At 30.2% G+C, this 15,734-nt stretch overlaps 1 protein-coding gene across 4 annotated transcripts in view; it reads left to right on the forward strand.

Moving 5' to 3' along the window:
* LOC122397247 (PTB domain-containing engulfment adapter protein 1-like) overlaps nt 1-15,734 on the forward strand; it is a 204,420-nt gene that overhangs the window by 128,914 nt on the left and 59,772 nt on the right. Inside the window, exon 1 of one of the 4 annotated variants that reach the window (XM_043396290.1) lies at nt 2,745-3,150. The exons of the other annotated variants lie outside the window; for them this stretch is intronic. The gene's annotated coding sequence lies outside the window, so the exon portion shown is untranslated. Of the gene's footprint in view, nt 1-2,744; nt 3,151-15,734 lie in introns of those variants that run through there. 4 annotated transcript variants of the gene reach the window in all.

Consider the following 15,734-nt stretch of genomic DNA (forward strand, 5'->3'; position numbering starts at 1 on the left):
AATCTGAAATGGTTCCCGAAATTTTATGCGAATTTTTGAAACATCATAACTCCCGAACGAATTGTACGATTTTAATGTTTCAAAATGCAAACAACGCGTATTTTGGTGAGGAATACGTGGAAATTCCAAAAATATTCGAAAAGTTGTGCCTTCACCGCGTAAAATGAGAAACACTCCATAAAAATGGTCCAATATTCAAACAGCCATAACTCCTACAATAGTAAAGGTATCTCATTGAAATTTTTTTCTGAAGTAAAGCTCATGTGTATCTACAAAAAAGTATTAGACAACATTTCTGTAGAGTGTCAAACAAATTTATTAAAAATGAAAAACAAATATTTAAGATAAATCGACAAGGGGGCTAGGTGCTTAAATTTTTAGCGGACAAAAAAAAATTTCAAATCGTTCTAAAAAAATTATTTTCAGTTGCGGGGGTCAATTGCAATCATTTTTGGTCAATACACGTACTCCCAAAATCCTACGCACTTTCGAGAAAAAAATTCGCGTAGATGTGAAATTTTTCGGCAAAATTAACAAAATTTCGAATCGTCTTAAAAAAATTATTTTCAGTTGCGGGGGTCAATTGCAATCACTTTTGGTCAATACAATTATCGCCGAATTCCTACCCACTTTCGAGAAAAAAATTCTTTACCGAAAATATAATCTGAAATGGTTCCCGAAATTTTATGCGAATTTTTGAAACATCATAACTCCTGAACGAATTGTACGATTTTAATGTTTCAAAATGCAAACAACGCGTATTTTGGTGAGGAATACGTGGAAATTCCAAAAATATTCGAAAAGTTGTGCCTTCACCGCGTAAAATGAGAAACACTCCATAAAAATGGTCCAATATTCAAACAGCCATAACTCCTACAATAGTAAAGGTATCTCATTTAAATTTTTTTCTGAAGTAAAGCCCATGTGTATCTACAAAAAAGTATTAGACAACATTTCTGTAGAGTGTCAAACAAATTTATTAAAAATGAAAAACAAATATTTAAGATAAATCGACAAGGGGGCTAGGTGCTTAAATTTTTAGCGGACAAAAAAAAATTTCAAATCGTTCTAAAAAAATTATTTTCAGTTGCGGGGATCAATTGCAATCATTTTTGGTCAATACAAGTATCCCCAAAATCCTACGCACTTTCGAGAAAAAAATTCGCGTAAATGTGAAATTTTTCGGCAAAATTAACAAAATTTCGAATCGTCTTAAAAAAATTATTTTCAGTTGCGGGGGTCAATTGCAATCACTTTTGGTCAATACAATTATCGCCGAATTCCTACCCACTTTCGAGAAAAAAATTCCTTACCGAAAATATAATCTGAAATGGTTCCCGAAATTTTATGCGAATTTTTGAAACATCATAACTCCTGAACGAATTGTACGATTTTAATGTTTCAAAATGCAAACAACGCGTATTTTGGTGAGGAATACGTGGAAATTCCAAAAATATTCGAAAAGTTGTGCCTTCACCGCGTAAAATGAGAAACACTCCATAAAAATGGTCCAATATTCAAACAGCCATAACTCCTACAATAGTAAAGGTATCTCATTGAAATTTTTTTCTGAAGTAAAGCCCATGTGTATCTACAAAAAAGTATTAGACAACATTTCTGTAGAGTGTCAAACAAATTTATTAAAAATGAAAAACAAATATTTAAGATAAATCGACAAGGGGGCTAGGTGCTTAAATTTTTAGCGGACAAAAAAAAATTTCAAATCGTTCTAAAAAAATTATTTTCAGTTGCGGGGGTCAATTGCAATCATTTTTGGTCAATACAAGTATCCCCAAAATCCTACGCACTTTCGAGAAAAAAATTCGCGTAGATGTGAAATTTTTTGGCGAAATTAACAAAATTTCGAATCGTCTTAAAAAAATTATTTTCAGGTGTGGGGGTCAATTGCAATCACTTTTGGTCAATACAAGTATCCCCGAATTCCTACGCATTTTCGAGAAAAAAATTCAAGTAGGTGGACAAATTGCCGTTCTACAGCCGTAACTTTGAACGTTAATAACTTTTTAACGAAGCCTCCATCAACAAATTAGTATTCTTGATTTTCGTTTTATTTTGGTCTCTAGAATCGCCCATTAAAATTTTTTCCAGGGGTTATTTGAACAATCTATATAAAAATAGCTTTATGTAAACATTTATCTACATAAAATTTTATTCAAAATTATTTGAATAGTGTTTAATAGGGTGTTTAATAGGGTATATATTTGAGCCTTTATAAGTCTAAAAAGTAATGAAAGTAACAACGTAGGTTCGCATGGCTCAGCGAGGAAGCACATCACATAGTAAACGGTAGGTCCCGAGTTCAAATCCCGCCCCCCAAGCAGTATAAAAATTTCTGAATGTAACAAGGTTTTTTCGAAGACAAAGTACAATAATTTCCTGAAGCAGTGTACAGAAAGTAGTTGATATATATATAGAGATTAATTTCTTGTATAACTTTTTCTTAAATTTAAAGGTTTTATTGAATGTTATTCAAATATCTATTTTATATTCTCCGAATATTTAGCTTATATGTTCTAAACATTAAATTTATATTTCTTGAACATGTATACAATATTACATCTAATATTTATCTAATATGAAAAAGTGTGGCTCAAAAAATATTTTTCCAATATTCGAAAAAAATATATAACCAATATTTTTGTGCTACTAGGGTAGCTTTTGCGGACCTAACCTAAAAGAACGAAGACTTTCGGGTGTTAGAGAACGGAATTAGTCGCGGAATTGTGATTTTTTTGTCTCACCTCGGAGTTGAAATGCGACGCTGGTTTTATCTTTAAGGTATACGCCGTGTCACGGAAAGGCATAGAAACGGGCTTTGGTCCGACCTCTTTGTGGCTACGTGGGTGGAATAGGAAGTCGTGCATTAAATCCGAACCTCCACCTTTCAGCGCTTAAACGTTTCTCAAATGGAATGTACAGGAGATACCGGCTTGCACCAGCACGCTCCGCGCACAAAAGCCAGATCGTGATTGCGCTCATTTTTCAGTTAACACTCGTGGAATTCTCGGCTTCTTTCTTGCCTGGCCTGCTTCTGCAAGCGCCCGTTTCGACACGAACCGTTTGATCGAAAGCGCGCCGCGCAGAACGTAATCGACTATTCGACCGAAATACAGACCTCCAGCAGCCGTTGTGAGTTTTTTTTTTTTTTTTACGTCTGAAATGTCCATTTTTTAATTGTTAACATTTGCTCTATACGCATTAGGCTGAATCGCACGTAGACTGCAAACATTTTTACACAAAAACTTGTTTTCATCCTGTTATGCATTTACCAATAACAGTGTTTGAAAAATATAGTTGTTTCACTTCACGGTGGAGTATTTTTTCGTTCACTCTTAATTATCAGGATGTAATTGTTAAAATCGATAGAATACGAAATAATGTCTCACTTCACGGTGTAGTATTTTTTCTACTAAAGTGACTAAACTATTATTGTAAAAAGTTCGATGTTTCGTCTTGTATATTTTTGGGGCCCCTTTAGGGATTCTTAACATGTCAAGGAACCGTTAGATTCTTTAGAAGATTCGAAAATATCAATAATTATTGTCACATTTTACTAGAATTTAATCGCGTAATGTAAATCCGAAATTACTATTAATATTACTTGCACGACTGATAACTTGGCCACGGTAAAGAATTTAATATCTTCGTAAGTAAAAATTCATATCACGTTGAACAAATAATTTTTCTGAATTTAAATAGTCACTTATATTCTTTTACAGTGTCACAGTGTTTGTAAATATAATTATTTTTATATGCAGACATAAATATTTTTTATTATATGCAACATTTCGATTGTTAGTTTTAATTTATATATGTATACAGGGTGTTCGGCCACGTCAGGGAAAAATTTTAATGGGAGACTGTAGAGGCCAAAATAGGGCTTAAATCATGTTCATACATATATGAAGGTCGCCTCGAAAGAAATGCACAAACGCGATAGAGACTTTATTTAATTTAAAATAATGTTTATATAGTCTTTCAATGTAATTTTCTTGATATTTTTTGACTGATTGCCAGCGTTTAAAAAGGTTTTAAATACCAGTTAATTTTATTTTGGAATTAAGTGAGTATTCCAGAACCTTCAAAAAATCGTATTATTTTAAATTTCATTTTCTGAAAGTAAGTAAGCCGAAGTTGCAGAAATCCTTGAAGATGCAACATCAATTTCATGTTATATAAACGGTGACATATAACAGATACCTGACGAGTTGTCCAAAAACGACGAAATTAAAAATCGACTAACAAGGAACCATCGCGAACGGTCCGGCTTCGATTTTGATGAAACTTTGTACACTTATAAAGCAGCCAAAAATAATCGACACGTATTTTTTTTTAGCTGCGGTAACTCGAGTTTAAGGGGTGAAACCACCCCTTGAAGTTTTGGCTCGAAACGGCTATCTCGAAAACGGAAAGAGATACAAAAAAATTGTTAATGGGCGAGGTTGATGGTTTCTTATGTACAATAACATGGTGTTAAAAAATTTAAAAAAATACAATTTGTTTATAACAAAAAAAAATTTATTAACTTAATTTTTCATTTTATTGAAATTTTCATAATCACAAAAAATGACGAGCATTTTATTCCAAATCCATTGGTATGCGATTTTTTAAAATTGCCTCCTACAGTTTTGCAGATTTTGATGATTTACATCTTGCGCGCACATCCATTATGGTAGTAGCCGTTCTAACTTTGATTTTAATGAAGCACTGTAGGCTTGCACTACTTCTAGAGGACAAAATCGGGAAAAATACAAGAATACCAATTTGTTGATGGAGGCTTCGTTAAAAAGTTATTAAAAAATGAAATTAAAAAATTTCAAATCCTCCAGGAAAAAATTATTTTCGGTTGCGGGGGCCAATTACAATCATTTTTGGTCAATCCATATACCCACGAAATCCTACGCACTTTCGAGAAAAAAATTCCTAATCGAAAATGTAATTTATGGCCAGAAATGATGTCCGAAAATTTCATGCGGATCTTGAAAATGTCATAACTTCTGAACGGATTGACGGATTTTAATTTTCAAAATTGCAAACGACGCGTATTTTAATCAAGAATACGTAGAAATCGCAAAAATATGCAAAAAGTTGATCCTTGACCCCGCGAAATGAGAAAAACCCCATAAAAATGGTCCAATCTTCAAACAGCCACAACTCCTACAATAGTCAATATATTTCAATGAAACTTTTTTGTGAAGTAGAGCTCATAGGTACCTACAAAAAAGTACTAAACAAAATTTCCATAGGACGTCGAACAAATTTGTTAAAAATGGAAAACGAATTTTTGAGAAAAATTGACTAGTGCCTAAATTTTTCGGCGAAAAAAAATTTCAAATCGTTTTAAAAAAATTATTTTTAACTACGGAGATTAATTACAATCATTTTTGGTGAATAGACATACCCTCGAAATCCTAACCATTTTCGAGAAAAAAATTCCTCATCGAAAATATAATTTCAGGCTAGAAAAGTCACTCTTTGGAACGTCATAACTTTTGAATGGATTGAAGGATTTTAATGTTTCACGCGGCAAACAACGTGTATTTAGATGAAGAATATGTAAAAATTGCAAAAATATGCAAAAAGTTGATCCTTGACCCCGCAAAATGAGAAAAACCCCATAAAAATGGTCCAATCTTCAAACAGCCACAACTCCTACAATAGTGAATATATTTCAATGAAACTTTTTTCTGAAGTAGAGCTCATAGGTACCTACAAAAAAGTACTAAAGAAAATTTCCGTAGGACGTCGAACAAATTTGTTAAAAATGGAAAACGAATTTTTGAGAAAAATTGACTAGTGCCTAAATTTTTCGGCGAAAAAAAATTTCAAATCGTTTTAAAAAAATTATTTTTAACTACGGAGATTAATTACAATCATTTTTGGTGAATAGACATACCCTCGAAATCCTAACCATTTTCGAGAAAAAAATTCCTCATCGAAAATATAATTTCAGGCTAGAAAAGTCACTCTTTGGAACGTCATAACTTTTGAATGGATTGAAGGATTTTAATGTTTCACGCGGCAAACAACGTGTATTTAGATGAAGAATATGTAAAAATTGCAAAAATATGCAAAAAGTTGATCCTTGACCCCGCAAAATGAGAAAAACCCCATAAAAATGGTCCAAACTTCAGACAGCCATAACTCCTACAATAGTGAATATATTTCATTGAAACTTTTTTCTGAAGTAGAGCTCATAGGTACCTACAAAAAAGTATTGGCCAACTTTTTTGTAAGGCGTCAAACAAAATTATTAAAAATGAAAAACGAATTTTTAAGAAAAATCGACAGGGTAGGAGCCTAAATTTTTCAGCGAAAAAAAAAAATTTCAAATCGTTCTAAAAAAATTATTTTCAGTTGCGGGAGTCAATTTCAATCATTTTTGGTCAATATATATAACCCCGAAATCCTACGCACTTTTGAGAAAAAAATTCGAGACTGTGTGAAATTTTTCAACAAAATTGAAAAATTTCAAACCATTCTGAAAAAATTATTTTCGGTTGCAGGGGTCGATTATAATCATTTTTGGTCATTACACATTCCCCCGAAATCTTGGGCATTTCGGAGAAAAAAATTCAGTACGGGCGGAACTTTAAACGTTAATAATTTCTTAACGAAGCCTCCATCAACAAATTGGTATTCTTGTATTTTTCCCGATTTTGTCCTCTAGAAGTAGTGCAAGCCTACAGTGGTTCATTAAAATCAAAGTTAGAACGGCTACTACCATAATGGATGTGCGTGCAAGATGTAAATCATCAAAATCTGCAAAACTGTAAGAGGCAATTTTAAAAAATCGCATACCAATGGATTTGGAATAAAATGCTCGTCATTTTTTGTGATTATGAAAATTTCAATAAAATGAAAAATTAAGTTAATAAATTTTTTTTTGTTATAAACAAATTGTATTTTTTAAAATTTTTTAACATCATGTTATTGTACATAAGAAACCATCAATCTCGCCCATTAACAATTTTTTTCTATGTCTTTCCGTTTTCGAGATAGCCGTTTCGAGCCAAAACTTCAAGGGGTGGTTTCACCCCTTAAACTCGAGTTACCGCAGCTAAAAAAAAATACGTGTCCATTATTTTTGGCTGCTTTATAAGTGTACAAAGTTTCATCAAAATCGAAGCCGGACCGTTCGCGATGGTTCCTTATAAGAAGTTAAAATCTTAGTGAAGTGAACTAATTTGAAAAAAAATACACCACGAAGAGAAAGTAGACAATTATAATAACACTTTGATACATTCGTATTTTCTTTGTTAAATACGACTATCAAATAATTGGAAGCATAACTACATTCATACATAAGTGATTTACAATGTACAAAAAAAACTGAAAGAACTCGTATTCATAAAGTGTTTAAACGAAATTAATTACTTTTATAATTAACAAAGCACATCTTTACAGTAGATAGTTAAAGTTATTTAGTTGAACAATATTTATTTTCCGGCAGGTACATTCAAACAGCTGACAAAATTGCTCGATACATGTTATTTACATTTTTCCATTTGTATCAAAAGATTTTGTAATATAAATTATTTTTTGATCTCTTATAAAGTATTCAATAAATAGTTTATTCAAAAAATTATTCTTTTATTTACATGTTATACAGGGTGTTCGGCCACACCTGGGAAAAATTTTAATGGGAGATTCGAGAGGCCAAAATAAGACGAAAATCATGAATACTAATTTGTTGATGGAGGCTTCGTTAAAAAGTTATTAACGTTTAATGTTCCGCTCGTAATGAATTTTTTTCTCGAAAGTGGGTAGTATTTTGAAGGTATGTATATTCACCAAAAATATTTGTAATTGACCCCCGCAACCGAAAATAATTTTTCCAGAACGATTTGAAATTTTTTCGAAATATTTCACACCCTTTCGAATTTTTAATCAACAGATATTATGCGTTGCAAAAATTCGTAAACATATTTAAATATGTAATAAATATATCTACGAAACCTGGAATTAATCGCTCTTTGATAGCCCTAAAAAAAAAATCACAAACATATTTTATTCTTGCCTCTCAAATGTCTGCGACTGTAATCGTCGTCGATTCGTTTTTAGTGTTCCGATGGAACGATTAGAAACGCACGATTTTTATGGAACTATTAGGAGAATAGCGAGGAACGAACATTGGCTATTTGTGGCTCATTGTTCCTCGAGTAGATTGGCAAACCGCGTAAAACCGGCTTAAAGTGCGGACGATTGTTCGCCGTCGGAGAAGTCAGCCTTGGACGCGAAGGCTAAATCCTTTCGCGTTTCATCATCTCGCGCATGACACTATTCGCACTTCGCGCGACCGTTGTATATTCAATTAGATCAACCGTGCATCGACGCGACGCGAAACAACGGGCCTGGTTCACGCGATGAGGTTCATTCGAACTTTCGAGTAGAATGAAAAATGAAAATACGTTCAAAGTGCTCGAATAAAAAAAAAAAAATAGCAAACGTTTTGGGTGAACATCAGGAAGTTCTTCAGAAACCCATAAACTAACATTTATTTATGTAATTGGGTTATAATTCCCGCGGCGAGTAATGTTAGGGCCCATTGCGTGTGGCATGTGTTAAAGATGTAACCGCGTATAAGTTTATTACTATTTATATACTGTCATTTATATTACTCCATTTGTGTATTCTATAAATACGTAATCTATTTTTTTATTGCCTATATCTCTAATAAACTGTGTTCATATAAACTACACGTTCACTCTAACCCTGCTGCGCCATCAATTTAGTTAAAAACATACGAAAACATTAATTAAGTTGAAATAAAATTTCTGAGCTCGTACTCCAAAGTGTTCGAAACAATGTTCGGGATAATGTTAAATCAATTTTTGAAAAGAATAGAAATTCTAAACCTTATCCAACATGCCCTGCTAATGGTTTCCTATGAATCTTTAAGTATTGTTGCAGATAAATCCATTATTTATTCCACGTACTATGTAGTGTGAAATGGAACATGCAAACGTGATCGCTAATTCTCCAAAAGGGGCATGCTACGTGAAATAAATTAATTCAGAAGCTTTCTGTGTAGATAGTAATAAGTTAAATTATCTAAATATTATGATACTATTAGGTGGTCCCATAAGTTTGTCAATTCGGAGAATTTTTGAAATGTTAAATAATAAAATTCGTAATTTAATAGAAAAACAAAATTTGTCAGTTCGGAGAATTTTTGAAATTTTAAATAATAAAATTTGTAATTTAATAGAAAAACAAAATTTGTCAGTTCGGAGATTTTTTGAAATTTTAAATAATAAAATTTGTAATTTAATAGAAAAACAAAATTTGTCAGTTCGGAGAATTTTTGAAATTTTAAATAATAACATTTGTAATTTAATAGAAAAACAAAATTTGTCAGTTCGGAGAATTTTTGAAATGTTAAATAATAAAATTCGTAATTTAATAGAAAAACAAAATTTGTCGGTTCGGAGAATTTTTGAAATGTTAAATAATAAAATTCGTAATTTAATAGAAAAACAAAATTTGTCGGTTCGGAGAATTTTTGAAATTTTAAATAATAAAATTTGTAATTTAATAGAAAAACAAAATTTGTCAGCTCGGAGAATTTTGGTAATTTTAAATAATAAAATTCGTAATTTAATAGAAAAACAAAATTTGTCAGTTTGGACAATTTTTGAAATTTTAAATAATAAAATTTGTAATTTAATAGAAAAACAAAATTTGTCAGTTCGGAGAATTTTGGAAATGTTAAATAATAAAATTCGTAATTTAATAGAAAAACAAAATTTGTCGGTTCGGAGAATTTTTGAAATTTTAAATAATAAAATTTGTAATTTAATAGAAAAACAAAATTTGTCAGTTCGGAGAATTTTTGAAATGTTAAATAATAAAATTTGTAATTTAATAGAAAAACAAAATTTGTCGGTTCGGAGAATTTTTGAAATTTTAAATAATAACATTTGTAATTTAATAGAAAAACAAAATTTGTCAGTTCGGAGAATTTTGGAAATTTTAAATAATAACATTTGTAATTTAATAGAAAAACAAAATTTGTCAGTTCGGAGAATTTTGGAAATTTTAAATAATAACATTTGTAATTTAATAGAAAAACAAAATTTGTCAGTTCGGAGAATTTTTGAAATGTTAAATAATAAAATTTGTAATTTAATAGAAAAACAAAATTTGTCGGTTCGGAGAATTTTTGAAATTTTAAATAATAAAATTTGTAATTTAATAGAAAAACAAAATTTGTCAGTTCGGAGAATTTTTGAAATGTTAAATAATAAAATTTGTAATTTAATAGAAAAACAAAATTTGTCAGTTCGGAGAATTTTGGAAATTTTAAATAATAACATTTGTAATTTAATAGAAAAACAAAATTTGTCAGTTCGGAGAATTTTGGAAATTTTAAATAATAAAATTCGTAATTTAATAGAAAACGAACAAAATTTGTCAGTTCGGAGAATTTTGGAAATTTTAAATAATAAAATTTGTAATTTAATAGAAAAACAAAATTTGTCAGTTCGGAGAATTTTGGAAATTTTAAATAATAACATTTGTAATTTAATAGAAAAACAAAATTTGTCAGTTCGGAGAATTTTTGAAATTTTAAATAATAACATTTGTAATTTAATAGAAAAACAAAATTTGTCAGTTCGGAGAATTTTGGAAATTTTAAATAATAACATTTGTAATTTAATAGAAAACGAACAAAATTTGTCAGTTCGGAGAATTTTGGAAATTTTAAATAATAAAATTTGTAATTTAATAGAAAAACAAAATTTGTCAGTTCGGAGAATTTTTGAAATGTTAAATAATAAAATTTGTAATTTAATAGAAAAACAAAATTTGTCAGTTCGGAGATTTTTTGAAATTTTAAATAATAAAATTCGTAATTTAATAGAAAAACAAAATTTGTCAGTTCGGAGAATTTTGGAAATTTTAAATAATAACATTTGTAATTTAATAGAAAAACAAAATTTGTCAGCTCGGAGAATTTTGGTAATTTTAAATAATAAAATTCGTAATTTAATAGAAAAACAAAATTTGTCAGTTCGGATAATTTTTGAAATTTTAAATAATAAAATTTGTAATTTAATAGAAAAACAAAATTTGTCAGTTCGGAGAATTTTTGAAATTTTAAATTAACATCGACAATTTATACAAATTTAAAACAAATAAATATTGAATCAATGCTCGAAGTTTGGCATCCAAACTGATTTAGGGAACGAAATTTTTTTGATAATGTTCGAGCCTAATTGTATGAATATTTTTGCTAGCATATTATAAAATCGAACCTTCTATGAAATAAAATACAACAATTTACAGGCCTATTAGTAGATAAACAATTTAAAAATGCAAACGTTTTAATGAAAAGCGTTGAACTATATTTTAATACAAAATTAAACAAGTTTTTTTTTTTGATAATGTTCGAGCCCAATTGTATGAATATTTTTGCTAGCATATTATAAAATCGAACCTTCTATGAAATAAAATACAACAATTTACAGGCCTATTAGTGGATAAACAATTTAAAAATGCAAACGTTTTAATGAAAAGCGTTGAACTATATTTTAATACAAAATTAAACAAGTTTTCTGACGACGATACAATGGCTTTGCTAAAAAAAAAAGGAAACGAAGTTGTTGGACGAGAAGAGGTTTACTGTTTTTCATAAAATTCTATTATATGTTTAAAAATTACCACCATGGGGCGTGGTGGTAGAGTAGGAAGCTTCCACCCAGTGGGCCCAAGTTCGTTTCCCGGAGGGACCATAAAAGTTTTATTATATGGTTAAAATATTGCTTTAAGTTGTAGTACAAAACATGGCACGAACATGTGGGACGACTTTAATATATCGAGGGTCAATAAACTGCGACTCTGAATCTGAGTCTAGTTATTTAAATATCAATATTACCTATGACGCATTTAGATTTCATTGCATAATTCATCAGCAGGTGTTACGTGTTGGAATAAACTTTTAACGATATACGTAAAGTGACGGCTACAACGGTAAAAGGACTAAAACCATCTACAGTTTAATACGTAGACTGCTATGGTGATCATTTATTATTCACATTAATAACATATTTTTTTATTTAAATATTTCCAATGAACTTATTTTTTAGACGAAATCAAAAAATTTCAAATCATACTAAAAAAATTATATTTCGTCACAGGGGTCAATTACAAGTATTTTTGGTGAATAGACATACCTTCAAAATCCTACCCACTTTCGAGAAAAAAATTCGAGGTGTGAAATTTTTCGACAAAATTCCAAAATTTCAAATCCATCCGGAAAAATTATTTTCGGTTGCGGGGGTCAATTACAAGTATTTTTGGTGAATAGACATACCCTCAAAATCCTACCCACTTTCGAGAAAAAAATTCGAGGTGTGAAATTTTTCGAAAAAAATTAAAAAATTTCAAATCCTTCTGAAAAAATTATTTTCGGTTGCGGGGGTTAATTGCAATCATTTTTGGTGAATAGACATACCCTCAAAATCCACCCACCTTCGAGAAAAAAATTCGAGATTGTGAAATTTTTCGACAAAATTCCAAAATTTCAAATCCATCCGGAAAAATTATTTTCGGTTGCGGGGGTCAATTACAAGTATTTTTGGTGAATAGACATACCCTCAAAATCCTACCCACCTTCGAGAAAAAAATTCGAGGTGTGAAATTTTTCGAAAAAAATTAAAAAATTTCAAATCATACTAAAAAAAATTATAATATGTTACAGGGATCAATTACAAGTATTTTTGGTGAATAGACATAACCTCAAAATCCTACCCACTTTCGAGAAAAAATTCTAGAAGCTGTGAAATTTTTCGAAAAAAATTAAAAAATTTCAAATCCTTCTGAAAAAATTATTTTCGGTTGCGGGGGTTAATTGCAATCATTTTTGGTGAATATACATACCTTCAAAATACTATCCACTTTCGAGAAAAAAATTCATTACGAGCGGAACATTAAACGTTAATAACTTTTTAACGAAGCCTCCATCAACAAATTAGTATTCTTGATTTTCGTCTTATTTTGGCCTCTCGAATCTCCCATTAAAATTTTTCCCAGGTGTGGCCGAACACCCTGTATAACATGTAAATAAAAGAATAATTTTTTGAATAAACTATTTATTGAATACTTTATAAGAGATCAAAAAATAATTTATATTACGAAATCTTTTGATACAAATGGAAAAATGTAAATAACATGTATCGAGCAATTTTGTCAGCTGTTTGAATGTACCTGCCGGAAAATAAATATTGTTCAACTAAATAACTTTAACTATCTACTGTAAAGATGTGCTTTATTAATTATAAAAGTAATTAATTTCGTTTAGACACTTTATGAATAGTAGTTCTTTCAAATTTTTTATACATTGTAAATCACTTATGTATGAATGTAGTTATGCTTCCAATTATTTGATAGTCATATTTAACAAAGAAAATACGAATGTATCAAAGTTGTTATTATAATTGTCTACTTTCTCTTCGTGGTGTATTTTTTCTTCAAATTAGTTTCACTTCACTAAGATTTTAACTTCTTAGTCTTTTCTTAATTTTCTTAGTCGATTTTTTAACTTCGTCGTTTTTGGTCAAACTCATCAGGTATCTGTTATATGTCACCGTTTATACAACATGAAATTGATATTGCATCTTCAAGGATTTCTGCAACTTCGGCTTACTTGCTTTCAAAAAATGAAATTTAAAATAAATCGATTTTTTGAAGGTTCTAGAATACTCACTTAATTCCAAAATAAAATTAACTGGTATTTAAAATCTTTTTAAACGCTGGCAATCAGTCAAAAAATATCAAGGAAATTACATTGGAAGACTATATAAACATTATTTTAAATTAAATAAAGTCTCTATCGCGTTTGTGCATTTCTTTCGAGGCGACCCTCATATATGTATGAACATGATTTAAGCCGTATTTTGGCATCTAGAGTCTCCCATTAAAATTTTTCCCTGACGTGGCCGGACACCCTGTATACATATATAAATTAAAACTAACAATCGAAATGTTACATAGAATAAAAAATATTTATGTCTGCATATAAAAATAATTATATTTACAAACACTGTGACACTGTAAAAGAATATAAGTGACTATTTAAATTCAGAAAAATTATTTGCTCAACGTGATATGAATTTTTACTTACGAAGATATTAAATTCTTTACCGTGGCCAAGTTATCAGTCGTGCAAGTAATATTAATAGTAATTTTGGATTTACATTACGCGATTAAATTCTAGTAAAATGTGACAATAATTATTGATATTTTCGAATCTTCTAAAGAATCTAACGGTTCATTGACATGTTAAGAATCCCTAAAGGGGCCCCAAAAATATACAAGACGAAACATCGAACTTTTTACAATAATAGTTTAGTCACTTTAGTAGAAAAAATACTACACCGTGAAGTGAGACATTATTTCGTATTCTATCGATTTTAATAATTACATCCTGATAATTAAGAGTGAACGAAAAAATACTCCACCGTGAAGTGAAATAACTATATTTTTCAAACACTGTTATTGGTAGATACATAACAGGCTAAAAACAAGTTTTTTGTGCATAAATATTTGCAGTCTACATGTGATTCAGGCTAATGCATATAGAGCAAATGTTAACGATTGAAAAATGGATGTTTGTTCCAAGAAGAGTGCAATACTGACCCTAGATAGTAATGTGATAATACTAAAATTTTAGTAAATCGATAAAAATAGATGTTAATGCATTTATGGAAAATTTATATCCTCAAAAAACTACAGAATGCATTTAATATGCAAAATTATAAGAAATACTTAAAGTAAGATACGAATTATTATATTTAGGGGTTGAGAGACAATCATCCACAAAGCTCCCATTTCATTAATTCTATTAATAAAAATGTGAATTTGCATAAAGATCCACAGTCTATTCATGACGATCCGCGAGAGTCGTACGTTTTATCTCAAGTAACAATGAAAAACAATTCCCCGAACGAACGACGAGCGCGACGGAATGCTATTGTCGAGATTACCTTTTATCTGCACTCACTGGATTGCACAATGGCGGCCAAAGCGTGGAAAAATAGGCTGAAATACGCTGAGACGCTTCCCATGGGTCGCGAACGGTGAAAAGTTGTTTCGTTCACGGTTACGCAATACGTTGCGTTTTCTTTATTAACACTTTGACTGCCACTTTTAACAGTAGAACTGTAACAATGAATTATCAAGTTGAAACGTTAAAGAAAATAAATTTTAACAGGCTTCGTAAATTTAAATAAGGTTACAAAAGCAACTACTACGACAACTATTAAGTTGCGTAGTTTACAATTGCCTGAAATGAAAGTTCTGGTCCCGTAAACGATTTTAGGATTTTAGACTGGCAGCCAACGTGTTAAAGAATCGAAATTTTAATCAACAATCAATGGAAAAGGTAGATAAACACAAACGATCGATTAATAATTTAAACTATATTTAAGACAGTCCGGGAAATAGTAAAATTTATATTGATCTTGTTGTATAACAAATGCAAATTTGATATCATTTATACTGTTTGCTATGTCGATCCTTAATAGTTGCAAGTTTCTCTCTACTTTGGCCTTATTTTTCCCAAACACCAATACAAGTAGTATAACATAATTAACACTTTGACTGCCACGGTTAGCTCTGGGTTAGGTCTGGATTTTATTGCAGTATATTCACTATGTGACTTTCAGGTAGCAACGGCCTATAATGTTCGCACTTCTGTGCATGCAAAC

Source organism: Colletes gigas, unplaced genomic scaffold (assembly GCF_013123115.1).
Source record: "Colletes gigas isolate AHSC1104 unplaced genomic scaffold, ASM1312311v1 Colletes_gigas_Sc00009, whole genome shotgun sequence".
In the NCBI taxonomy this organism is placed as follows: Eukaryota; Metazoa; Arthropoda; class Insecta; order Hymenoptera; family Colletidae; genus Colletes; species Colletes gigas.